Genomic DNA, 26,770 nt, shown 5'->3' on the forward strand with positions numbered 1-26,770 from the left:
GGCACCCGACAAACACAGAATAGAGGACGGCCGCTTGCCACAGCCCGAGGACTTGTCCGCAGGGGGAAGCTACTGCTCATTAAATGAAGGTGTGGGCACGGAAAGCGGTTCTTTGTGTTGGGCCCTTTGCTCCACACGGCGTGCCTCCAGGAGGAGCCGGGGTGTTTTGTGAGCTCCCAGCTTAACCTGCTGTGCTGGGAGCTCCCGGGCGCTGTGTAAATCTGCATGGCTACATAGCAGCGGGTGGAAGGGAGGGATGGAGCCCCTCCAGCACCCCTCCTAAACCTACCTGGCCTCCCTGCCCAGATAAATCTCTTTAACCCTTCGCAAGTTACAAAAGCACGGTAAATGGGCCGAAGGGTTACCTGGGGAAGAGGTTTCCAGAGCCGTGCACCTAACCCCGATACACAAGAAGAAAGAAAAGGCGTTGGCCGTGTCTACAGTGCCTTGCTAGGTCACTCATAAGACTATCTGACTCAGGGTGCCCCAAAGCAGAGGAACCTCTCTATGCACACAGAAGGCCTTCAAGCATCACACAAGCCTTCTCACAACACAGAGCTCCGTACCCTCTGGCATGACATTGATCTCCAGATCCCTCCAGGAGGGAACAAGCACCACTGTCACCCCATAACCTCCTCATGAGGCCCTACAAAGGGGTCCTGCCTTACTGACTGCTATCTAAGAGCACCTGAAAGCAGGTCTAGCTGATCACATGCAGGCATATCAGTGTTGGGGCAGGGGGAACTCACTCCATCAACTCTTTGCCACCAAGGGATGAAATGCTCCTTTTTTAAAAGGAGGATAAATAAGAGAGTCTTATACAGCAGGTGTTTTATACAGCAATCTCACAGGGAGTTGGCTTTTTCGATGATTCAGGGTGGGTTTGCAAAGATAACCCATGAAACCTCCCTGCACTACATACTGTGATCACACAGGCCTAGGCCCAAGGAACAAAACCAGTTCCAGGCCAAAGGCACACAATCCCCCAGTTTCTTCCAGAGGACAAGGACACCTCCCAGGACTATCTTATTCCTTTTTGTTTAGAGGCAAGCATTTCAAGTCAGTGAAACACAGCAGTTTCTGACAGCAGCCCAAGCACATTTCCCAGGACAGAGCAATTTGGGCTGGGAATCACAGACTGCAATCATAGGAGATGGTTTATCTTCCCCTTAATGAGAACAGTATAGGAAGCTGAAAAACAAGGTCTGACCGAGGCCTACAAAATGAATACACAACCATGCAGTCCCTTTTATCTCTTTTTAAAGTCCTGCAATTCCCCTGTCTATACCCAACATACTCATTTTGAAAGTGCCTGAGAAGAACTGGGAGGTGGCTTATTACATGAGCACTGCTGCGAGAGGCAAGCTTGCAGGAAACTTTCTGTGCACAATGTCACCCCCAGACACCAGCGGCTTCAGGTCTAGAAAAGCTGTGTGGGAGTCCAGAAACGCCTGCAATTTATGTGCTCTTGCAGAAGGCAGGGCCGGTTAAAGTGACCAACACACCATCGCTTTGTACGCACACATCTGCAGAAGCACAGAAAACACAGCAGACAGTGGATATGCTGGGGGAGCCAGCATCAAAAGTTTACCTGGCGCTGATGTCTATGATGAAAATGATCTTGATGGAGTAGGCAAAATGGCATTATGTGTCTCAGACCACATCTAATATGACCACCCTCCACTCTCCCATCTTGCCAGGGCTGACACCACCACAGAGCTCTCACAGAGCTCCCGAAGACACACATCCACAACTACCCCTCTATCCCTCAAGGCTTGCCTACTTGGAGGCCAACAAAACCTCACCTGGGTCCCAGTGCTCCCCTGCCTCAAAGGACTGAAGGCAGGACTCAGTAAGGAGGTGGAGGGGCAGCAGGCAGGATGCTAACCCTGTGCCTGCCCAGCACCATTTGTCCTTTCTTCTCATTAAACTCCATTTCTAACCATTTGTTGTTTTATTAACTATTCCACAGGCTCTCTTTGGCTTCGAGAGGCCTTCTTGCTTTTACAGGCACTCAAGGGAGAAGAACTGTTTACTTAGCAAAATCTCTGGAATTAGTTAACTTAAACCAAGTAGTGTTTTTGTGAGCCAGTTATTTGCTCATAGGCCCTATTGCACAGGCAGATATGATGAAGCCTATGAGGTGTCCCGGCATAACTCAGTGCAGAGTTTGTCCTGTGTGGTCCTTGCAAGTGATGATGCATGAGTCAGCTGGCTAACCACTAGAAAGCAAAACCATATTCCCTGTAAGCTTTCAATTAGAAACAGTAAATTAACAAAGCCACGCTCACTTTTCAAAAGCTCCTTTTTCAAAGCAACTCTTTTCCGCTGTCCTCCCCAATTTCTCTCAGGATCCGAAGATGAGGACTTCAGCTCCACCTTCTGCTGAAAGAATGGAGCAGAGAGCACGGCAGGCAGCAAGGTCCAACTTCAAACAGGAGCAAAGAGCATCAGGAAGATTCCAGGTGGGAAGGGTCTCCGGAGGGCTCCACTTCAGCTCTAGGCAGGGCTAGCTTCACGACAGATCAAGTTTTCAATATCTCTGTAGACTGAGAAACTACATTTTGAAGAAAACTTCTTCAGCATTTGATTATACTCCTGGTAAAAAATTTCCTTCCTACTACCCATCAAGAGCCTCCCTGCTGCATCTTGTGACCACTGCCTCTTGTCCTTTTGCTGAGCAATTTTGAGAGGAGCTTGGCTTTGCCTTCATTACCACCCTCCTCTAGACAGTTGAGGACAGCAATTAGATTTCCCTCAATCCTCTTCTCCTCTGGCCCAAATATACCCAGTTCCCTCAGCCCACCCTCCTATGCTACATGTATGTGCTTCAGCCCTCCACACAGGAGCGTTTTATTCAAGATTAATAACGTTATTTCATTATTACAGAGGTCAAAAATAGCAACCTTAGGATGTCGCCCTGTGCATTTTAATGATAAAATGATGGCATTTTAAAATCATTCAATGATTTTTTCCTCATTCCATATAGGTTAAATGCTCCAATAAATTACACAATAAGTGAGAAATTATATTGAGTTATATCTTATTACTAGTTTCATAAAACACAGCAACAAATCACAGCGTAGCAGGTGACCAGCCCACTTTGCTAGGTATTAAGCCTGTCGCTTGGCCAGCTGAGCTGCAGATAAAACCTGCAGATTGATTAGACCCAACTGGCACCTGCAGAATTAACACCTGCAATTTTGGTCAGCTAGCTAAACTAATTGAACCGAGCAGCACACAGCGATCAGATTTCACTCCTTTTCTTTTCACACATAACTCCTGACGTCCTTTGCAAGCGGTTGTGAGAAACTGCATGTTTGATTTAGTTGGAAATCTGATCATTTTTGCAGGTGACCACAGCTTTTTAATGCATACATGGAGATGTCTCTTTATTCTTGCTGCAAAGCAGAGCAGTGTTTTATTTTTGTTCTGCTTTCGGAAACTGCCATTGTATATTCAGTGACAAGCAGATTGAATAGATAGATTTAATTCTTGTTACGGCCCTGGTTACAATAACAATCCTTACATCTCCTGTAATTATCATCCAGCATTTCACCCACAAATACATAACAGCCTCTCTTTCTGTATATTTAATCACCCTCTCCTAACCTCCAACTCTCCTAATGGAGCTGCCGGTTGATTAGCAAACAACTAATCACCTGAGTGCCAGATACAGGCAGCTGCACGGTGTGCGTGTCACTCACGACCCATCTGCAGAGCACAGCAAATGCCAGATGCTTGTCTCGGAGTAAGCTCGGCAGCAAACCACTGGACACGGAGAGCAATGCAGACAGGCATGTGTGTACGTGTGTGTATGCAGAGAAACAAGAGTGAGGGAGCCACAGAAAATGTTATGGAAAGGAAACATTTTGGTCTGCTGCTCCCTCAGGGCTCATTTCTTTCTTTATACTTCCTCAGTGTCCTGCCTGCCATACCTTCTGCTAAGGAGAACAGTTTGGTGCAACCCCAGGTAGTCGAAATGGGAGCTGGTTGCTCAGCCTATGCAATAATAGTGGACTTTGTGAGCGGTCGTGATGAATGTTGTGTGTGTGTGTTTCATTAGTTTTACAGTTTCTGAATATTATTAAATGGGACGCAGTTACGACTAACACAATGTTTGGCAAAATCTACTGACTCAGCCCAAATTTTACATTTGATTCACGGAAGTGACTGCACAGTTCAGCAAAAGGTGGGCTTGTAATGATTGTCAGCATTATTCATGCAAACATGTTAATATTTTGATATTGCACAAATCATCTTGAAAAGGAGCTAGAGAGTCAATGCCAGCTTCATGTATATACACCAGAGTGCTTCTGAAGCATGTCTGAAAATTCTCATTTTAATGATGTGATATTTTATCTTAAAATATACAGTCAGGTGTGTGGTGATAATTCAGGAAAGACATACATATAAAACTCACTCCAATCCATTGGCTTCTTTAAGGTTGGATCGGGCTTCATTGTTTGATTTTTCTTGACAAGAATGTCATTAATGTCTTAGTGGAACCTGAGATTATATCAGAGCCTAAGAAGTGAAAAACAGTAAAACAAAAGAGAGGCCAAACATCAGAGAGTAAAGATTTGCTGGGCATCCTGCCATTTGGAAAAGCTAGAGGTAACCTGTCTTTTTAAACTAACTTTAAACAAAACCCAAACTTGTGCCCAGAGTAGATGCACATTACTTCTTTTTAGCTCTGAAGGCAGATCCTGACAAAGACACAGTCAACCTGAGGTGAAGAGGTATCAAATCTTTTTCCCTATAATGTAACTCCAAATGTCAGATTATACATTTCAATCAGAGAAAACAGGCAAATGGACGGGAGTAGTAATACAGAAGCAGAAATGTTTTCCCCATCGTATTAAATAATGCCTGCCTGATTACAAGGAGGAAAGGGGAAGAAGAAGGGGAAGAGGAAGGTCCTCTGTCTTCATTACATTTATCTCCTCTGTCTTCACAAGGCTTTACATTCCACTTGTTCAGATTTTAATCCTCCTTCAGAGCAACACATTGTTGTCTGTGTTTGCCAGAGAAGACACAGGCTCCTTTAAAAATCTCATATTTAGCTGAAATTGCATGCCAAACTACAGAAAGCCTCAGGTGTAAGCGTATGTGAGAAAATGCAAGGATTCTATACAGACCTCACCCAACTATTTCCCTGGTAGGATAAAACCACTGTGCCACCAGCTATTTCTGCTTGTGCAAACAAAACTTGACAGCAAATAGCAGTGAACCTTCTGAAAGATTTAATCTGAGAAAATGCTCTGAAGTGCTTGATCCACATGATAAATAATTGCTCTGTGGTCTATATCTATACTACTGGATCAAAACTTCTTTGCTTCCACATTTTTCCATCCACACATTAGCATTTAATATTAATTTACTTGCCTAGAATGAGCCATAATCATATTTGCCATACGTGAGCTGTTACTAGAAGTAGAGGGCATTATTAATTGCCAGGAAAAAAATGAACTAAAAAGCCACTTGGCTACGTGCATGAATATGTAGAGGAGAGAAAAGAATGTGAACAGCATCCTGCTTTTCTGCTCACCTGTGCAGTGTTGCAGCACTGATTCCATGAGAATCTGTGTGTCTGTGTGTTGATAAATCATGAGCAATATTAGCCTTCCCTAAGTACAGAGGGTGAGGAAGGGTCCACACCCTACCTGTATTGGTGGCACACCAGTGCCCACTGGCACCTGCAGAGGGTGAGTGGGCTTCTCTTATCTACAACCTATCAGACCTCACGAAAGGAACCCAAACTTTCCCTTCACCAAGCAGCATTATGCGGAAGCAAGTTGTCTCCAGTGGAACAGAACAGATCAGTGGGGAAATGCCAAGCTATGTATTTTACCATTTACACTTAAAGAAGTGGTAGGAGAAGGCTTTGAACCATCCCTTTCTTTTGAGCAAACCAGAGTGAGCTCTGTGCCTGAAGGTCTTACACATTGGCATAAAGCTACTTGATCACATTGTGATTTGCAGCCTGTACAATTTATATCAACTGCATCTATGTGATGATTACACATTTCCTTCCAAATTGTTGATAAAGGTATTGAGCGAACCAAGAATAGCTCCTTATGCTACCTCAGTTCAAAGTTTACAGTACTGCAGCTCTTCTAAGCCAGAGATTTCCAATCTGCACTGTGTAAAACCCATTGACAGCGCACCTGCAACCTCAAAGGAGCAGCCAAACACAATTAAAAATCTGCCCTGCTGCTTTCTTCTGGAGGCAGCGAGAGACTGCTTGAGTAGGTAAGAACTCACTGTCATACTTGGGCTCCATCTCACACAGCAAGGGGAGCTTCTACCTCTTAGACTACTTCAAGGACATCAGAAATTACAAGAAACTCAGTGGCCAGCAATTTTTCTTCTGAATACAACACAGTTGCTTTGGGTTTCAACGACAGCAATTTTTGTACTGTAGCTGAATGTTGGAAATGATTACAGGGTCATATTGTTTAGGGATAGTATTAGACTATGGGGCAGCAGTATCAAACCAAAATGTGCAGCTGAAAAAGCTGAAGGTGGTGGTAAATTCTGAAGTCATTAACAGAAACATGTTCATGAGAGCAATAATCCAGCCAACACCTAGTCAAGAGGAGGTGAAATGGGAGAATAACATAAAAAAGAAATGACAGAATCAGCTGGCACCTCATAGAGGAGTAGCCATTCAAATGTGAAACAGCACACAACAAAAGAAAAAAACAAGGAAGATAGTGTAGCAATGACACAAAGGAATGGAAACCACCAAATAAAACAGTAAAATCTAGGTAATAAGATCCATAATACTAGCACAGCTCTAAGTCAGTCCCAGAAAAATGTACACAGCTTTTGGAAGCTGAATTTAATCAAAAATTGTTTATTAACGAAGATACACTGCAGAGAGGTTGGAAAGACAGACAACAGGCAAAAACTTCTTTTCCAATGCTATGTCCACTTCATTAATGCATCAGTGTCTTCCTCTTCTCTCCCACACCCCCACACCCTCTACATTTCTTTCCTTGCTTCATCCTATTGAATCCTGTTGTTCATCAGCTGTCTGGGGGGTGCTCTATTTTTCTTTTTCTATTTTTGTGTGCTAATAACAAGCACAATGAAGCTGGTAGGATTCCTAGTTGTGTGACTATGTATAAAGACCTAGAGAAAGGCAAAATCCAGTAAACTCTGAGGTACATATAAGCAATCACTGCGTCTCAAGAAGTTACTATGGGATTAACATCTGAAATGCACAAATCTTTGAATCTCTTGGAGGAGATGCCCTACATTGCTGTTTCTTTGTTTTCTTCAAAGGTTGATGGACAATGATCTTCTCAAGATTTTTGCTATTGTCAGACAATGCTAGTCAGTCAAAAACAAACTTTGGGGTAAAATAAGGCAGTATCAACAAGAGATGCAAATTCTGTTCAAAAAATAGAAAGAAAGGAACCCCAGATAGCCAGTGATACACTTGTGAGAAAAATTAATGTGGCATGTGAGAGAACCAGATGCATGTCCCTGCTCTGCCTGATTCACAACAAGAATATGAAGGAAGCCTCGTCAGTCTTTCTGTGGTTCAGTGACTATTAATACAAGACAGAACAGACGCAACAGGAAAGCCTGAGAAAGTCCCACACACACTCCCTTGCAAAAGGCACTGTCTGGAGAGTAAGGAGGCCACAGCCTAGTTTCAGCAGAGCAGGTGCTTGCAATAGCATTGAGTTGTCTCAGGTTTTGGTTGAAATGTGGAGAGAATATTCATAAAGTCTCAGTGAGTTTGATAGAGTTACTCCTCACCTCTCTCCATGCTCCTCCTCTCCCACAGCCCTCCAAAAAATACACACTTCTAGTGTCTTTACTACACTCTGCGCTTCACTGAGGGCTCAGAGGAGCAATATTGGCTGCAGCGAGATGGTTTCTGCTTAAACATCCAGGGATTCTCAAAGAAGGCTGCCATGTCCATTAGTTACTCTTCAGCCTCTGTCACCACATGAAAACCCCCTGAGCCTCTGCAGGTGTTGTAGGCACCTAATGTTTTTCTGTGGGAAGAGGAGTGTACTACAGCATTACTACTGACTTCTTTCATTACTCTAGCCTGCGTCCTGCATCTGGATTTTTTATATTATTATTTATTTATTTATTTATTTATTTATTTATTTTTGTGGAAAGGATGGTAACTATAACCCCCAATACAGAGCAAACTGAAGCAGAGTAAAGGAGAAGACCACAAATTAAACTTTCATACAAGCTCTGCTCATTGCAGTTGTATGATCTGAGATAAAGCTTTTTAACACCAGCAACAACAAAACCTAACAGAACCCAGTAGAGACACCCAGGAGTGAAAATCAAGAGAAAGGTTCAGGAGTCAAGCACCAAATGATTTTATTACAAGTGCATAACAAATAAAAGTTCAGCAGAAGTTACTTCAGACTCCCAATGAAGTACGAGAGGAACCTGCAGACAGATGAGACACAGAGACTAATAATGGAAACCAGAATGGAAAACAAAAAGAGTTCTCTGCTCAGTGGCTATTGGGAACAGGAAGAACAGTGTTTCATGAAACATTTACCGGAGGCAGAAAAGCATGACCACTCTTTAGTCAGGACAGGCATAAAGGAAAAATACAACATTACCTAGAGATTTTTGCTCTTGCCCTGACCCAGAAGCCTGACTCACCTTGATCATATTGTTTTTGCATCTGTGTAATCATACAGACATCTGCTATTATTTAAAGACAACATTTATCACTTTATCACAAAATCATAAAATGTTGCTCAAGAGGGACCCATGGAGATCATATAGTCCATCCTTCTGCTTGATACAGTTAAGGTGTGGGTTTGGCTAGCCAACTCTTGAAAATTTCCTGGGATGGAGACTGCACAGCCTCTGTTGCACATGTTCCAGGGCTGCACTACACTCCTTCATGTTTTTTTTTTCCAACTGTCCAACCCAAACCTTCCAACTGCAGTTCTGGGCTGTTGCTTTGTCACATTGTCAGCTACTACACTGAAGAGTTTGTCTCCATTGTCTTTGTTATTCCTCTTCCAGTCGCTGTAGGCTGTTGCTAGGATCACCCTATAGCCCCCTCTTCACCAGATAAACCCCTCAGCTCTCTCCTGGACTCCTCCAGTTTCTTTACAGCCTCCTTTGAACTGGGGACAGGAAGGAAGGTCAGTATGGGATGCATTACTCTACGTAGGGCCTCACCCTTGCCGAGTAAAGGTGTATAAGAACACCAACTTTGATTGAGCTGCTGGCTATGATCCTTCTAGCCCACTGGGTGGTTTAATTTAACAGTGGCTTTTGGCTCAACCAAATGTTGTTCAGACAGTCCACCAAAACCCTGAGGTCCTCTCCAGGTTATGCTCCTCCTCAGTCAGTTACCACTTTGTACCAATGCTGGGGTTATTCTGCCCCAAGTGCAGAACCTTGCATTTCTTCGTGTTTAATCTCATAAAATTTCTGTTGGTCCAATCTTCAACTTCCTGCAGATTCCTCTGGACTAAAGCTGTGCTATTCTCTGTGTCAATCACTCCCCCCCATTTAACACTGTCTGCAAATTTGCTAACGGTGCCATCTGCCTCCTCATACAGGCCACTGCCTTCTTATCTTTGCTATGAATTACAAGATGTTCTTTTTCAGCAACTGAGGTGACGTTAAATGGCATATTAGGATCTTCCTTTTTGCCCTTATGCAAGGTAGGCCTTTTAGCCTCTAGCCTTTTTCCAGTCTTCATGAACATCCACGGATCACCCCGACTTTTCACTGATGATAGAAGTCTCACAGACACATCAAGTATCATTTTCAGTGCCATCAAACGAATCTCATCAAGTACTATGGATCACATCCATAGTACATCCAGTGGTAGTAGTCCCTAGCTTATTGCTCCTTCACAGTAGGCCGTGATGGTATGTATGCTTTGTGAGCAGCTGGTTAAGTACAGCCCCTTTACCATTTGCATTATAACATTGTCACCAACATAGTTCAGGAACTTCTTGGATTGCTTACACAGTGCAGGCCCCAAAATAACTATCTCAATAGCTGAATTCTCCCATGAAGACAAACATTTGCAAGCTGGAGACATCTGTAATTGTCTGTAGAAAGCCTCACCCTCTACATCTTCTTGGTCAGGAGGTCTGTAACAGACCCCACCACAGCATCTTCTGTGTCACTCTGCCCTTAGATCTTGAGCACTGGCAGACCCATCCTTTGTTTTCTACTAGAGCTCTGCAGTGTCAAGGAGCACCTTTATGGAGAGCACAGACCCTCTGCTGATTGTCCCTTAACAGCCTGTGATCAGTGGTGACAGCACTCCAATCAGGATATAATACATACTTTACGTATGTTTTAGAAGACCTACCAGAAAGACTTCATGTCATGCAGTGTGTGTAAAGCAGTGTTCCATATTACAGCTCTGGTTTCACTCTTCTCTCTTTTCCTACATAACCTTTTCCTATCATCCTCTTAACTGCTGTTTTAGCTTGTCAGGGCTGAGCTTTCCTCCTACATTTGTATTTTACCCACTTGAATCCGTACCCTAACTGGCATTACAGTAACAACCGTATTTTTAAAAGTGTAAAATAACAAAAGAGGGGTGAGTGTTAGGGCTGAGGGGGCAGGAAAAGAGGAGTAACAGACTCCCTGTACTCATAATTTGCAATTTGTCAAACTTGAAAAAGATGAATACCCATTAAACCACTCAAAATGATTTAGCATCATTTCTACAAGTAAGCAAAACACTGGGATCTAGTTATGGTCAGTTACCATTATGAGGAAGAGGGAAAAGTTAATTCCGAATCTGTTCAAATAAATGGGAGATAAACCTGTAGGTGATCAAGAAGAGTGAATAGACTGCAATTATACTACTTTTAGTTGAAAATTCATTGCAGAATTATGCACAATAATTATACCACTGTTGTACTGAAGTTAAAAATGAATTAAAAAAAAATCCCTTACTTATACTGATTACATTCCACAATCCTTTCTGTGAGACTGGAGAGTACAAAACCGGATGAAGACACCGAAGTTTCTGTGTTAATCTTCTAACAGAATAACATAGTAGTTATCGATGAATAGCAATTAATGCCCCCTAGAGAATATTCAAAGGAATTAACAGCGCTGTAGTCTCTGAAGCACAAAAGCAGACACTGCACGCTGAATTCTCCCTAGCCCGTGCCTGAGAGCCACATGCCGGGCATTGCTTTTAAAGCTTTGAAAGGCTGCAGGCCATCAGCATGCCCTCTGGAAGGCCTGCAGGGTTCACGAAGAGACAGGTCTCCTTGAGCCCATCCTCCCCTTCTCGTTTCTACCTTCACCACAAACATTTCTCCTCGGCGCGTCCGAGCCCTTTCACTGCTTTCCAAAACACAGCAGAGGTGTGTCTCTTTCACACCACGTCACAGGCCTTGGGTGGCTGCTTTTACAAGACATCTCTGAGCTGTACAAAAACTGGGTGGATGGGATCACAACCTAAAGCTGCTGTGGGTGTCTTCACATGACGTGCAACCACACGGGGATATTTGTCGGGCCACGCTCCCCGGTCTCTGCAGTGCCGTGCCAGCAGCGCCTTTGCTAGCTCCTGTTAGGCCAGGGACAACCCACCGTGGCCAGAAGGAGCCTCTGGTGACAAACTGGCTGAACTACAGCCTGGGATGTGTGTGACTCCTGGCTTGTATCTGGTATCATGGCCTGCTCACACCAGCAGCCACATCTACTGGTCCTGCTGGCTCTGCACTGGGTTCAGGTGGTGAGGAAGAAATCCCTCCCACATAGCTCAACCACCACACCCCAGGCCATCATATTTACAAATGGCATTTCTCAGATCCAATCATCAATAAAATGATACTTAAGATTTTAATTCACTTCTGAAAAGTTTCAACAGTAAGCACGGCACAGTTCAGATTTTATGTCGCGTTGCAACCAGTATCCCCATGTAAAATGCCTGTTAAAACACAGCTCTTCAAGGAGCAACATTAAAGCAAACCTGGTGACTGAATTCACTGTCACCCACACGGCTGACTCCCATCTGTCTGTCTCAAGCTCCCATCCCTCCCTGTGTTGCCTAAAAGCATCTCTCTTCACCTCAGTTTTTCTTCATCTTCATCATGAGGAAGAATAACCAAGGACGTGGTTCTGGTGGTGTGTGGCTTCTGTGTGGCTTCTCTTCTTCCTTGCTTTTGCCATGATGAACAGTGCTGTCCCAGATGGGGAACCAGGGGCCCCAAAAGGCGATTTACTGAGCTGGCAAATGTCATATAGATCCCACTGCCACCACCCAGCACTCGAGCTAGGAGGTGGTTTATTCGCTAGTCTAATCTCTACGATCACTACCAACGTGAGTCATGTTTCCCACGCTGTCACTGATTCCTCACCTATGTGATGCTGCTAAATTGGGGTCTGAAAGGGGATTTTAGACACCAGCTTTGGCCCCAATTACTCACACAGAGCCGGTGCTGTTATACCGAGATGGAGAGAGCAATTAGACTCATGACACACCTCAGTGCTTAAACGTTGCTCCAGCCTTCTTACATGCAGGATTTAATGAAACTACCTTTGATCTTCTGAAAGTGCAGCACAACCGCGACACTTAGTTTTGAGGCATTTCAGACACTGAGAGTGATTTTTATTTATTTGTTGTGTTGTTTTCTTTTTTCTTTTTTTTTTTTTTTTTCAGTATTTAAGGAGTAGAGCTGCTTTTTGGCAAGTGTATGCAAAAGCAGGAAAGCAGCAGACAGTGCCAGCGTGACTCTCAGAGAGACGAGATCTTTACAACAGTATTTCCGCCCCTTTTGAGGCTACAGCCTGAGGTTTCATCTGAGGTACCTGTGTGGCAAACTATTCAAATGAGCCCACGGAGACTCTTGTATGTTGAAAGATATGTGAAGGAAAGAGGAATTTCCAGCGGAAAATGTGATTGAATGGAGAAATGTTCACTTGGACAATCTTTTACCGAAGCACAGCAAACGACTAGAGGTATCTGCCAGTCTTTTTTTTCCATGCCATGAGGCACCATCTCTTTGCTGCTTACATCAATTAGAACTCATAATGTAATTACTGGGCACATCAAAGCATCATGCCGCCCTTCAGAAAGGCTCACAAGCCTGCCCACTCACATTGTGGTCTGCGAGTAACTATGAATCCCCCAGCACTTACTAATGCGTTTCACACCTCGTCTCTGGGCTCTGAGTGACGCTTTTAGGCTCTTCTAGCACTGACAATTACAGACACCATTCCTCAGGAACCCTCAGATTTAGTCAAACATTCTTTTTTTTTTTTCATATTTCACATTAACAAGAACTGCTTTTAAAATGCAATGCTCACAATTCAGTATATAATTAAGAAAAGCACCCATTTATTAACTGAATATTTGAAAACTCTGGTAATAGTGCAGACAGTGTATGTACATGTTTACAGACTTTGATATCAAGTGTTCTCAAAATTTAGGTGTAGAGTTTTCATAGTCTCTGAGAACTAGTATGTGCATATGCATGTATCAGAATCACAAGGATTTTTGTATGCATCAAGCTGTTTTCCAGGTACTAATTATACTGATCAAAGAATTGTTAACATGCCTGATTTTTTAATTTTATTTATTTTGAAAACTGGAATTATCTCTAACGGAAATGTAAGAGGGGCAGGGTCAATTTGAAAAGGGCAAAGGGCATGGAAATGTTAATTTTTTCTTCCCCAGAGAAGTGTTATAGCATTGCTCTTTATCCTTCTTTGTGTCTGTTACTGTAACTACAAATGCATTTGTTCTATAATGACAATGGTCTGAAGCAGAAACAAGAAATTCTCTACCAGAATTAATCCACATTGTGCCCAAAATCTCCAAAAGAAAGCTAGGCCCAGATCCCCCAAACAGCTACCTGAACAGAAGTTCCTAAACCAAATATTTGTGCTGACCTGAGCCTGCTGAGACAGTCCTGCCTTGTTTCACCCCAGAGGTACCTCACAATCTCAGCCCTTGGCATATCTCTTGTGTTACCTGCTTTACTGGCAAATAAAGTGTTTATGTTATTACTTGTTTAGTCTTCCCATCTGCAGGGGGGTGCCAGAGACACCACAAGAGAAACAACAGGAATGTATAGCTGGGGAGGGATATTCAGCAATGGTCCCAACTTAATGTTCTTTATCTGCAGCCTGGGACATTACAGCTTGTGAAATTACCCAGGAAAGTGCAATAAGGGGAACTACTAGAATAACTACTAGAAGTGGGAGGTCACGGTTCCATGGCCTTCACATATTTTTTGAGGACTGGGGCACCTCTGCTTGCTTGTATGTGCCCCTTCACACAGAGCAGGGCCAATCCTAAGCACAACAAATGCACCTGCCTTGGGCAGCAGACTAATAAATGTCCACCAGAGACCTGTTCTGAATATGCCAGAGCTGCAGAGAGCCTGGTCAGTGAAAATGGTAACACCAACAATGGGATGAAGACAGAAGTTTCATCTGGCGTCTTCACTCTCATCCCCTTTAATGTGACAAATTACATTCACCAGGCTCTCCCCTCTCTCTCTGAGGTAGCTCCTTTCTCCCCCTACTCTTCTCCTACAACATGAGTCCTACCTCAGCATCTCACTTTAGGGCGTATCATCACTGAGTTTGGTTTACAGTGCTAAGAAGCCCTAAGCCACCTCCAGCATATGGCTGTGAATAGCCTAACTGCAGAGCTGTGACCACAACAGCTGCCTGCACTTGTGATTCATACAGTGCACAGATCTGTAAAGGCCAGGAGGTACAGGTATCCTTACCCTAACTTAAATGTTCAGCTATTACAATCAGTAATTGCCTGAATACCCTTGGAGATGGAGTCATCAGCAGTCAGGTCCCTAGAAGTCCAGCTCCTTGCTGTGCACAGCAAGGTCATCAATGGTTGGTCATCAACCCAAACAACAGACAAAATGAAAATGTCAAAGAGCTACAAAGAATTATACTGGAACCCAGCCAAATGAATCTGAAGTGGTCTACAGAACCCATATTTAGCAAGTGAAGGAAATTTTCTGGAGGCCACCATCTTTTTTGGGGATGGTTTCTGCAAAGCTCTAAGCAGTCTTGTGGTTCAGAGCTCATCACAGGAGTGTGACAGTGGGATTCCATTCTTTGTTGTTGTTATTTATTTATTTTAAGGTCAAAACAGCCAAAAGAACAGCAAAAATTAATTTGTATCAAAATGAAGTTTTGCAAAAATGAAAGCAAATGCAGTCCTTGCCCAGCTTAGTATAATTGTCATTTCCTCCCATGCCATAGCACAAACTCATCTGAACTGGAAACAGGGGTGATCCTTATAAATGGTATTAAACTGCATATTTTTCATTGAACTGGAGGGGACGGAAGGAAGGAGCAGAAAGTTAAGACACCTGTTGCAACCCTCCTTCAAAAGAAACCATATAATACTAATTGTAGGCCATCATAAAAGGCTTTATAATGCCTCAAAGGCGTTGGGTCAATATGTTAACAATCAGGTTCGCATACTCAGTGGAAAATAGAGAGGAAAGAACTTCAAGGTATTCTTGTTCCCTGCAAACTAAAAGCTTCAACCATAAAGTCTGATGAGTGACTTTATGTTGGAAATTCCTTTATAGTTCCAGAAAGTGTTGTGTGGTTTGTTGTTGGTGGTGGTGGTTTTTAAAGTGCAGTCAGAAAACCCAATAGTGAAATAGGAACAATGAAGGAACAAAAGGAAGATTTGGAGAAGTCACCCAGGGATGGTGCAATTATTGCTTTTTAATCAAAGGAGTTGCTTTTCTTCTCTGTGTTCTTGAGACAAAACTTTGGTTCTAGTCTCTCTAAAGAGAACATCTCTGGTTCTCAGGCGGTATGTGCTTCACTCACTGAGCAAAGAACTGTGAGGAAGAACAGCATCTGGGGAGAAAGAAAGCCAAGAGCATTTATTGGAAGGTATTAGCTTTATCAGAAAGAGTACTTCAGACTGTGTTTTAATTGAAATCAGGAATGTAGCTGGAGAAAAGAAACATTGCCAACATACCCCGGAGAGCAGTTCTGAAATCTGTGCTCCATTGACCACTGACAATCCATAGAGAGCTGGCAGGTCACACAGTGCTGGCTCTTCTCCTTGTTTCCAGCTGCTAAATTACATTAAGTCAGCTTAAAATTCATTAAATGCTTTCCTATTATTACTTTTCCATATAAGCAGTTGTTATAGCTGCTGCAGAGGCTTTGTGTAACGGTGACTGTGAAGGGAGAGGCCTGAGTAAATATGAATGGGAAAGGAGAGGTGATTTTGACCAGAAAAACGCTTGGGATCCTTTCCTTCAGAATTTAACTGCTTTTCAAAAAATGAAAGCAGCTACATAGCAGATTTTGAATTCAGATGCTTAATTGCTCCGGATACCTTAATGCTGAATGTGGAGGTCACGTTTTGTTTTGCAGTTTTGTATAAATTTTGAACCACCGAGAGTCACCACTCTGTGAGACTGTCATTGCAATGATGCTGACCCAGTGTCAGTGATAATTACAGGTAATTTCAAGTGCTGCCATTAATTTGCCTTTTTCAATCACTCAGCAAAGCCTTACAGGCTTTGTCCTGCATATAATGATGTTGAAGGTAATAAGATTTCTTCCATCAGGGATTTAAGGAATTGAATTTAGCTTTGATTTTTGTAAAGGTTCTGTATTATTTCTTAAGGTTTTGGAAAAAAATAATTTTCAACAGTTTCCACCAATTTCAGTGGGAGGTTCTTCCAGAACAAGATACAGAGGACTGAAATTCAGGTGTTAGCAGAAATACACTGCTACTCAGTTCAGGGTTCACCTCCAGTACTATGTGCAGTTTGGGGTGCTCCAATATAAGAAGGGCATAAAACCATTAGTGAGTGTCCAAAGGAGGGCTACAAAGATGGTGAAGGGTCTGGAGGGGAAGACGTGAGGAGTGGCTGAGGTCCCTTGGTTTGCTCAGCCCTGAGCAGAGCAGGCCGAGGGGAGGCCTCATGGCGGCCTGCAGCTCCCTCACAAGGGGAGCGGAGGGGCAGGCGCTGAGCTCTGCTCTCTGGGGACAGCGACAGGACCCGAGGGAATGGCATGGAGATGGGAGAGGGGAGGGTCAGGCTGGGGGTTAGGGAAAGGGTCTGCACCCAGAGGGGGGTCGGGCACTGGGACAGGCTCCCCAGCACAGTGGTCATGGCACTGAGCCTACATGTATAGTTCAAGCAGCTTTTGGAGAGGAGGTCCCGTGTGCCCACCCAAAAAGGAGCCAGGAATTGGTCTCAATGATCCTTGTGGATCCCTTCCAACTTAGGCTATTCTACAATTCTATGATTCTATGAAAGTTGTGGAGGTGGCAGGGTTCTTCAGCGCTGCCTTTGAGTGAGCCTTTTTGCTTGTAAGTTCATTTTTTATAAAAGATGACAAATATAAAGATTCTTTGCTTGTATTCTGGCCTTTCGTGACATGTTGCATGCAACAACAAAAAAAAAGTCTTCTGGCATGAAATGAATGTGGCTTTGCCAACAGGACAGAAACAACAGTCCAAGCTCAGTATTAAATTGTACTTTAAAGGCAAGTATCAGTCATGGTGCTGTCCATTCATTACCTACATCATCTGATATACCTACGAAAAACAAGCTAAAAGCCTTTAACAACACCTTACAGCTTGACTGAAAGAACAACCCTGTCAGTTTTTCTGGGACAACAAAGTAAAATACACTGAAAGAAGAAACTCTTTTTAAATCTAAAAAAGAAGACATAAACCACTTTTTAGTGACTCATACAACTTAGAGCTGTAGAGACTTTTTAAAATAGTATTTGCAATTTCTGCAGGGAAGACTTTCAGAATAGCATCACTAAAAATACCCCAGTGCCTTTAAAGACTTACTGTCCATGCCCAGAATTCTTGAAAAAAAAATAAAATATATATATTAAAATAATATAGATCCTACTAGAAAACCATGCATCTATACTTCTCACAGCTGAACTGGGAGATGCAGAGGTCCATATACTGGAGACCCCTTCTACATGCCACGCTGTTCCTCTGTGTATGGAATTTCCATTGGCTTCACAGCTGACCAAGCCTATACAACGATGCTTCCAGCACACAGTAGCCACGTGTACTGTTGGCTTATTCTGATCTTCGCTAAATATTCAGAGCTGAATTTCGCTTGTTTGATGATTCAGGTGCAACAGAAGGTATGAAATTTCTCATGACTGGAGGCTTAACTATGTTTTGGGTCTACAGTAAGAGCGGCCAAATCAGGTATTGCAAATGTGTAGGAAGACAACATGAACCTGATGAGACTCTCCTGAACCCAAGGGACTTGTAGTTTATCCTGCAGGTTTCCTCAGTGGAATATCTGCTCCTGTGGAGAGAGGAGCTGCAGAGCCACTGGCTCTCTCTAGGAGAAGTAACTCATTTCATCTTCCTAGGTGGAGCTGTTCTGCCCCCGCATGGCAGGTAACTAGAAGAGCATGGAGCTAGACCCTTGCTTCACACATGAAAAAAAAACACCTCGTGCAAAGCTGGTTGAAGATTTTATGCCACAAGGAAGAGCCTTGTGTTGGTGCTCAGAGCACTACATCCTGTTACAATGCATGTGCCAGGACCAAGGTAGCTGAAGGGAGTCTCCAACAAATGAATGACTGACCTCCCAACAAAGAACGATCAAAATCAAAGATGCAACAGAAGCAAGTGAAAGTTGTGATTTATTACAGGCTTTGTGATGTGTTCTCGTTTGGAGCACTTTTTTTTTTTTTTTTTTTTTTAAAGGGTGAACAAGTGAAGGCATTTTCTGATAGGATGCAAACTTGGCTTCTGGAAGCAGAGGCCAAAACTGAATACAGGTTGAAACTTGGGAAGGGGAGCCCTGATGATGTTAGCTGCCCTGCAGATGCAAGGATGGAGGTACAGCCAGATGCTGGAGAGGAATGAAGTAGAAAGCTTCTGTGGAGGAATACAGCTATCTTTTGAGGGGAAGAGGAAGACTAGTCAGTAGAGAGAATTAATGCACAAGGCATGGAAAGTTCAGAGGAGCATTGATGAAACATTCTCATGTCTTGTTCCCCACCAACCCCCCAGGAGCTTAGGCAACACCAGAAGTCTCTGGGAGCTAAACAGGGGCTCGGCTGCGTTCAGCTGACTCCTCTGAGAGTGGGAAGAAGATCGTGACTGTTTCCTGATTACATTCAAACAAATGTATAGAGCTTTTATGTGGGCAGGGGCATCTGGTTTTCACACCATATGCTACTCCTTTTGGAGTATAAGTATATAGCTGAGTAAATGCAGGGGGATGTTTATACAATGAGCATGAAACAGTCTGAAAAGAGACTTGAAGCCAGTAGTAATAAATATATTTTGCTTTCCACCATGGGGCTCTGAATTCTCTTGGTAAACTTTACATTTAATCTGCTTGATCTTTAATGAGATAGTAGTTGGACATGGATGGGGGAAAACAGAGTTATTTTTCAAGATCTGCCTGAAGTACGTTTGTTACTTCAACAACATCTGAAATGTCAAAAAGGAAACAAACAGAGAAACCAAAGTAAAACACAACAAAACCTCACAAGATAGCATCACGCCCCAGTTGCTATTCTCTCCTTGCAGTGCTTGCCACCAAACACTCTGTATATACACTGATGCAAGTTCAACACCCAGTTTTGGTGAAATCACTCAGAAACGGAGCTGAGAAGAAATTTCTCCAGTTATACATCACTGCAGGACCTCTCCCAGAAAGGGACTTTGGAAACCAGGGAAGCCACATCAGAACCCCCACCTCTGGCCATTTGATGCAGGGTAGCTGTGAGCAGGTGACTAAATGCTCTTCTTTCAAGAAGCTGATACCATCATTATTGTAAGCAGTGAGGGAAGAATTTAAGGGGGCACCAAGGGCTTAATGAACCCCCAGTTCTGTGAGATCTTCTCTGTGTTGAAAAGTAATTCATTAAAAGCCTTCTTGCAGGTAACACCATAAGGAACAGTGCAGTCCAGTAGCACATGATTGGATAAAGAATAGATAAGAAACAATTTTGCTGCCTCTGGTGTCTGACTTGATTAACTGTAGACTGAAAGATGGTCAGAAATAAACTACGCAAGAAAAAGGGAAAGCATCTGCCAAAAAAGAGGTAGTATGTCTCAGATCGAAACCTCTGTGTCAGTATGTGTATGCATGTGCATATATTACTTGCTACCAGTTTCTGCTGTTTTCAGTGAATTTCATACTACCTTCACCTCCTATGGAACGAAGGATTTGTTAAAAAATGAGTATGTTCGTGGAAGAATCCTGAGGGAAGAGCTTGAGGTGTATTGATGCACATCCAAACTAGTTCTTATCCCTTGTTAGGAGCACAAATGGTGCCAGGTGACAGTGCCAGCACAGGAAAAGGCACACATACAACTAGCACAATGAATTTTCTTGACGTGAAATCTTTGAGAAAAGTTGTCCCAGCAGAAAAAAGCAGAAAAGGTGCCAAATATGATGCAAGCATAAAGGCAGGACACTGTGCAATTGTGTATAGAAAGTGATACGAGGGTCTGTTTCTAGACAGGGGAGATGTCTGTGATTAATTAGTAGTTGGCAGATGTTTGCCATTCCAAGCCATGCTAACAATTTTCAATCAGACCTAAATTTGAGAGTTTCCACAGAGAAGCATGTCAATATTGATGCCCAATGGATTTAGGAAGTACAGATAAATACCTTTGATGTATCACGCACGCACATACACACATACACATTCTGTATCCACATCCATTTCACATATTCATACATTTAGGACCACAGATGTAGAGTCATTGACATATATTTATGTGATTATACATGGATGCAGTACAGTGGGTTTATATTTGCATCTGTAACTATAGCTAGAATTATTGGTATAGTATAGAAATACTGATATATACTGAAGGTTTCTCTACGGGAGGTTTCTCTCTACATCCAGAAGATAAAGGATATATGAGTAAAGCTGTATGTAAAGATCTGGCAGCCTGACACACTGAGTAGGCCTGTGCTCTAACTGAAGGCTGGGGCTGTATTAATGTTAGCTTCCTTTCAACCATGACAGGGAAGGAGGAGGGAGGTCTGGAAAGCACCATCTGCTTTTCCAGATTGCTGTTAATCTGCCAATAATTCACATTGGATATACAGAATTAATGTTATGGGAGAATGTTAAAAATATAGAGCCTCCATCTTCAGTGTATGGAGCAAGAACTATGAGCGGGCTTCAGGTTGTCCTCATGGGCCAGGAGGGTGAAGAAGTGCAATGTGTGGGGATATAAGAGTGAAAACATACACACGTATGAAAGGGGAAGGGGTTATTCCTCTGAAAATCAACCCGTGAAAAAACTTGGAAATCAACAAAGAAGTAGTGCAAAGAACACTGCAAAGCTGGACAATTAACACGGGAGGAACAGGGTCCAGGCCCAGGCATACATAGGAATGAATAAAATCCTGGCTTGGGGGAACATGCAAGCTATGCTTTGTGAGCCTGTGTTCGCTTCTCTGCGAAAACACATTGGAAACAGCCTGGAGCAAAATGTCACATGAAGAGTGCCTGAAGTCACTTGGAAAGGATGGCAGGGTGGCATCAGCGAGAAGGCAAAGCATGGGGTGATACATCTGAGGTGAAACACTAATCCCGTAACTGTTGACTGTGGTTTTTACATTGACCAGAAAAGGTCGACATATGGTGTGCCGGGAAAACTGCCAACAGAAGTACTGCTATTTTTTTCTGAATGTTTTTAATATAAATTTCAACCTTTTTCTTGTCTTGCAGCTCTGTTAGAGAACAAGTGCCGGTTACTACAGGGAGTGATCTCTACTTATGGCTCCTCTGAACATGTAGGTTGAGTCTAAATAGGCACGAGCTACATACAGGTGACAACTCACAGAAATAGGGCTGTTTTGTCCTTTATTGACTGTTCCAGTATTACATGGGCATGGGAACCTCTGGCTACACCTGTCCAAATAAACTACACAGGGTACGGGGATAAGCCTGAGGACTGGCAAGCTATCAGCCCTGCCATGAAAGTATTAGCACGGTTTCCAGCCCAGCTTTGGCCCAGGCCAAATTACATCATTGTTTAGGAACACTTTAGGAGCTAATGCAGGCCACCAGGCATGCCAGATACAGCTGGCTGCTCCGATGGGTGAGGAAGGGATACGGGAATTTAGCTGTGTGAACACAACCTCAGCCATGCCTGTTGAACCCAAGACTAAAGACCAGTCCCTGGCCCACTTTACTTAGCTACGTGGATACAGCCTTTGAGTCCTGACTGTGGTTTTTCATATACGTTGCCCCTATGACATTCATGCAACAACTACTGGGCCAACACAGTGCCTTCTAGAAGACTTTTGCCTAGGCAAATATGATATTTTGGATCCCACCCCAAGTGGTAGAAGGAGCTTTATAGAGATGAATAAGTAAACTTTCAGAGCTACAACCTTTGTATTGCCAAAAAGGTCTCTGGGCTCCCATGCCCTGCAAAATTCTCTTAAAATAACAACATTTAAGTTTCACACCAGAATCAAAGGACTTGTATGCTCTGACACTAGGAAAAGAAAATCAGCCGCCTCTCCAAGGATAGAAAGCTGGTGCAGCAACATAAGTGATCTGGCAGTTCTTGCAAGAGTAGCATAAACAGGAAGGGAAGAATTCCACAAATTTGATGACATGTGGTCTTTATTTTCAGAGTTGCTTGATTGACGAGTGACTGTGAAGGGGTGCTGTGTACAGGGAGCTCTGCTGATGGGCCTCGTGATCCAAAGCTGGAAGGAGTTCGAGACTGATATCACTGCTACTCGATGACAATTTTCTGGCTCTAGGGGGTATTTCTTCTGTCAGACATACTGAATTCTGAGTGCCATCTCTCTTTCATTTCATATGTCTTTTTTTTTTCTCTTTGGTTTATTTTTTTTTTCTCTTCTGAGTTTTCTTACAGTATAAAACGTGTGAATGGGTACGGGTTGTAGTCTGAAATCATGAATGTGGTGCCTCTGTTTCACTGTAATTTTTAAAATCCCTGTTTCACACACAATTAAAACTACCCATAAAACCATTTGTCTCATTCTCCTCACTGGAAGCTTAAGCTGCAGGTTGAGAACTTTTTAAAAATTCAGCCATTGTGAAAAGACTACAGGAGGAGTATGGCCAGAGTCAAATGCCCACAGCACTCTAAGGACCTCCTTCAGCAAAAGCAGCGGCTAATGACTCACTTTACAGAAGTGGGACAAGATTAGAAAATAAAGATAATAACATTACTGAACCAAACAATACAGGTTGGGGAAAAAAAAAAAAAAAAAAAAAAAAGGGTAAGATTTTGGGCACACAAGTGCTTCAGGAGATTCTTTACCATACCATATTCATGATTTAAAGCTTTATTTTTTTTGGGGGGGGGGAATATTAGGTTTATTTCCACAAACACAACACAAATTTCAAGGGAAAAAAGCTCAGAACACTAAATAAGGTCCAGTTTACCTGCAACAGGCAAAGCAGAAATTCCAGAAATTAATGAAATGAAATGCACTTATATTCCATGTGCCCAAAATATATGTTGTTTAACTCAGTGGTTTGTTTTATGAAATAAAATGAAAGACATCATTTGTATAGCTGCTTAATGTTTTATTCCTGGCTGGGTATTTGGACTAGGAAAACAACAGCTTTCCTTTTGGCTGTTAGTGTTTAATTATTCAATGTTAACAGCCAAGAAGTAAGCTGTTAGCCCTCCTCCTCTTCTTCACAGCTTTTCTTTCTCTAGTGGGTCTAAATCTGTCCTTCATGCATACGAAGAGCAATCTGACTTGCAGGAATTGCATTTTGGCCTCACAGGAAACAGCCTATGAATGGCTTAAAATATTTCTTTTTAATATTGGTGTGGTTTGTTCTCCATTCGTTCAGAAAGACACAGTAGCAGCTTCATTTCCTCTGTCTGTGATGCTGGCCTTTAAACTCAATCATGGACACTTCTTCACAGACCTGATCCCAAGGTAAGTTCTCTCAGTACAGCTCCTGAAATGTAACAATGATTCTAAGTCACTGTACCCACTGCTAGACAAAGCTCTGAACTTGATTTTCCTCCTCCTTCCTGAGAAGTCTCAACAGCACTCACAAGATCTAGCTTGACTGACTCTAAAAGCTTTTAAAATTTCCTTGAAAGATGAAAATTTAAAAGATGAAATTTAAAAGCTTCCGTGAAAAATGCAGATCCTGATACCAGAGGATGATGACTGCTTGAATCATCCCCAAATAATACCTCATAAAGTAAGCCACATATTCACTATATTTGGGTGAATTCCTTGAAAGCCAAATCTAGCCATATCATCTTGAGTAGTGTGCAAGTTGTCTTTTCCTAGAGTCTTGAAGAAGCCATGCATCTTGCCTCTCTAGCATAACGGAGCAACTCTCAGGACATAACTGAACACTTTTATTGAATGGAGCTCTCCCTCATGCTCTCTTCTCCAAAAATCTCAAAAATCACCTGCTTCAGCTAAGCATGACAAAAGGTAAGTATGTACCCCCTCCTGACAAGTCATCCCTGCAATGTATTTTGATGTAGGATCAATCATGCATAGTTCATTGAATAACTACTTGTTACTACCACCTTTTAGTTACAAAAACTATGTCAGAATAGGTGAGACAACACACAGTTGCGCAAAGATAATAAAAAGTGAAAATGAGGTGAATAACGGTTACCTGATTACTAAACAATTGCTATTACAGCTAAACAAGCTAAAAGAAGTGTGCAGTAAGAACACAACTAGTCCATACAATGCCCAACAAGTCTAGAGGCCTCTGGTGTTAATTCACACAAAGCCCACAGTTTGTTACAAAAAATGGCAACACCAATATCTACCGGGCTGCAAGGTAGGAAAGTCTTTAGCCAAGTTCTGGGTTTGAAAAAAACTCATGTCTTCAAATCTGAATTGGACCTCTGAGAAGTGGTGGGGACTGTGATGCAAACTCTGTCTGAGATCAGATATTTCAATTCAGACTAGATTAGAAGGGACTAGATTTCATTACACATCTTTCAGTCACTAAGACAAATGTCTGAATAACAAATTTGCTACTACACAGAGAACAAATATTTTATTCATAGCGAAAGAAAAGAAACTGGATTTCATGGCTGTGAAGAGCATGGTATACCCTCATTGGTCCAGCTGAAAGTTCACTTCTGACCAAAATAAAACGCTTCCACTCCCGAACCACAAAAACTGACTACCAAAAGCTACTCTGGATATTTTAACCAATGTGGAAAACTCATATTCTGAGTCCACAACCTGTAGAAAAGAGGAGGTCAAATTCTCCAGGACCGTTTCTTTTGTTTGCAACCCATCGATCACATTGCTTTGGGCTACTCATCTTGGGAAAAAATGGAATGGGATAAAAATTAGTTATTACAACTGAAGAATTTTTTTTTTTTAAATAAAATAAAATTCCCCAAACAAGTTAAGATTTCTTGTCTGTCTTGTGTACAAGGACACTTGCTTACAGATACAAAATAGATTGAAAAATCCCTGCCTTCACAACTGAAGAACGTCAGATGAAGAATGCACCTTTAAACACTACAAGTTGTTATTGATTTCCCCACCAGATGGAGTAGCATGTACAGTTTTGATGATTCCCACAGACAAGTGATTTATTTGTTTGGATTGCATACTGTATTCTTAGCTAATATTACAGAACTATGTCAACTTAGTTCAAACTCAAGAAATTAGTTCCAAAGACTGAATAAAATCATAGATAAAGCAGAGAACCTTCTTTCTCTCCGTGTCTCTTCAAGACCTTTGATAAACCCAAGTAGGCTTTTGGTATGGTTCTGCTTACTGTCAGCTCTTTACCTCAAGTGTTGTGCTGAAGAAATATCCCAAGTTTCAAAGAATGTTGACATTCAAGCCAGTGTCAGAAGGGCTCCACAACAATCATAGGATCATAGGATAATCCAGCCAGATTGGAAGAGATCTTGAGAGGTCATCTAGAGCAACCTCCTGCTACCTCCAGCTCAAGACTGGGTCACCTATACGATTAGACCAGGCTTCCCATGGCTTTATCCACCACGTCTTTAAAATATGCAAGGAAGAAGATTGCACAATCTCTTCGGGCAACCTGCTCCAATGCTTGACTGTGCTCGTGGTGAAAGTGGTTTCACCTTATATCCAAACTTTCTTGTTTCAATTTAAGTCCATTGTCTCTCATCTTCCTACTACGTATTGCTGTGAAAGGTCAGTCTCCAACTTCTTCATGACCTCCATGTAGGTCTTGTAAGGTCTTGCTCACAGGTCCAGTTCCCACAGCTTCCCCTCACAAAAACAAGCATTCCAGCCCCTGACCTCTGCCGGATTTTCTCATTTATCTGTAAAAGCCCCCTGTATTGTGGGGCTTCAAAACTGCACACAGCCAGGCTCTGCTGTGAACTGGCATGTTGTGCCACGGTCCTGTATCTCCTTGTGTTAACAAGGATGCATGTGCTAACTCATATTAGATCAATTTTATACTTTTATGTTAGATATGCAGCATTACATGGAAGAACATTTGTAACTTAAGGAAGTCCTGAACTCTAACCAAGCCTGTGGCATTGAACTGCTGTGAGGAAGGGATTAAATTATTCAGTCTTCACACTGCTGCCATGCAAGGACACCATAAATCTTACAAGAAACGTACATACAAAGTTCATCCCTGTTTGGCATGTCTGACTTGAGACAAATACTATTCTTTCTTCATTAATATGATAAATTAATATGTTCCCTAATGTCTTGGGCCTAGTTTCAGAAGCAGGTGTGGGTGGGACCTACCCAACACCTACTTCTTGAGCTACGTATTTCCTGGAAAAGGCAGGGACCTGCAAGGTCCT

The 26,770-nt window shown here is 42.5% G+C and overlaps 1 long non-coding RNA gene across 1 annotated transcript; it reads right to left on the bottom strand.

Moving 5' to 3' along the window:
* Window positions 1-513: 513 nt before the first annotated feature.
* On the bottom strand, window positions 514-3,111 carry LOC137850841 (uncharacterized). Its single transcript, XR_011092835.1, has 2 exons — window positions 3,051-3,111; window positions 514-2,513 (listed from the first exon to the last, which is right to left on the bottom strand). It is a non-coding gene; the product is annotated as an uncharacterized lncRNA (long non-coding RNA).
* Between the last annotated feature and the right edge of the window lie 23,659 nt (window positions 3,112-26,770).

Source organism: Anas acuta, chromosome 2, assembly GCF_963932015.1.
Source record: "Anas acuta chromosome 2, bAnaAcu1.1, whole genome shotgun sequence".
In the NCBI taxonomy this organism is placed as follows: Eukaryota; Metazoa; Chordata; class Aves; order Anseriformes; family Anatidae; genus Anas; species Anas acuta.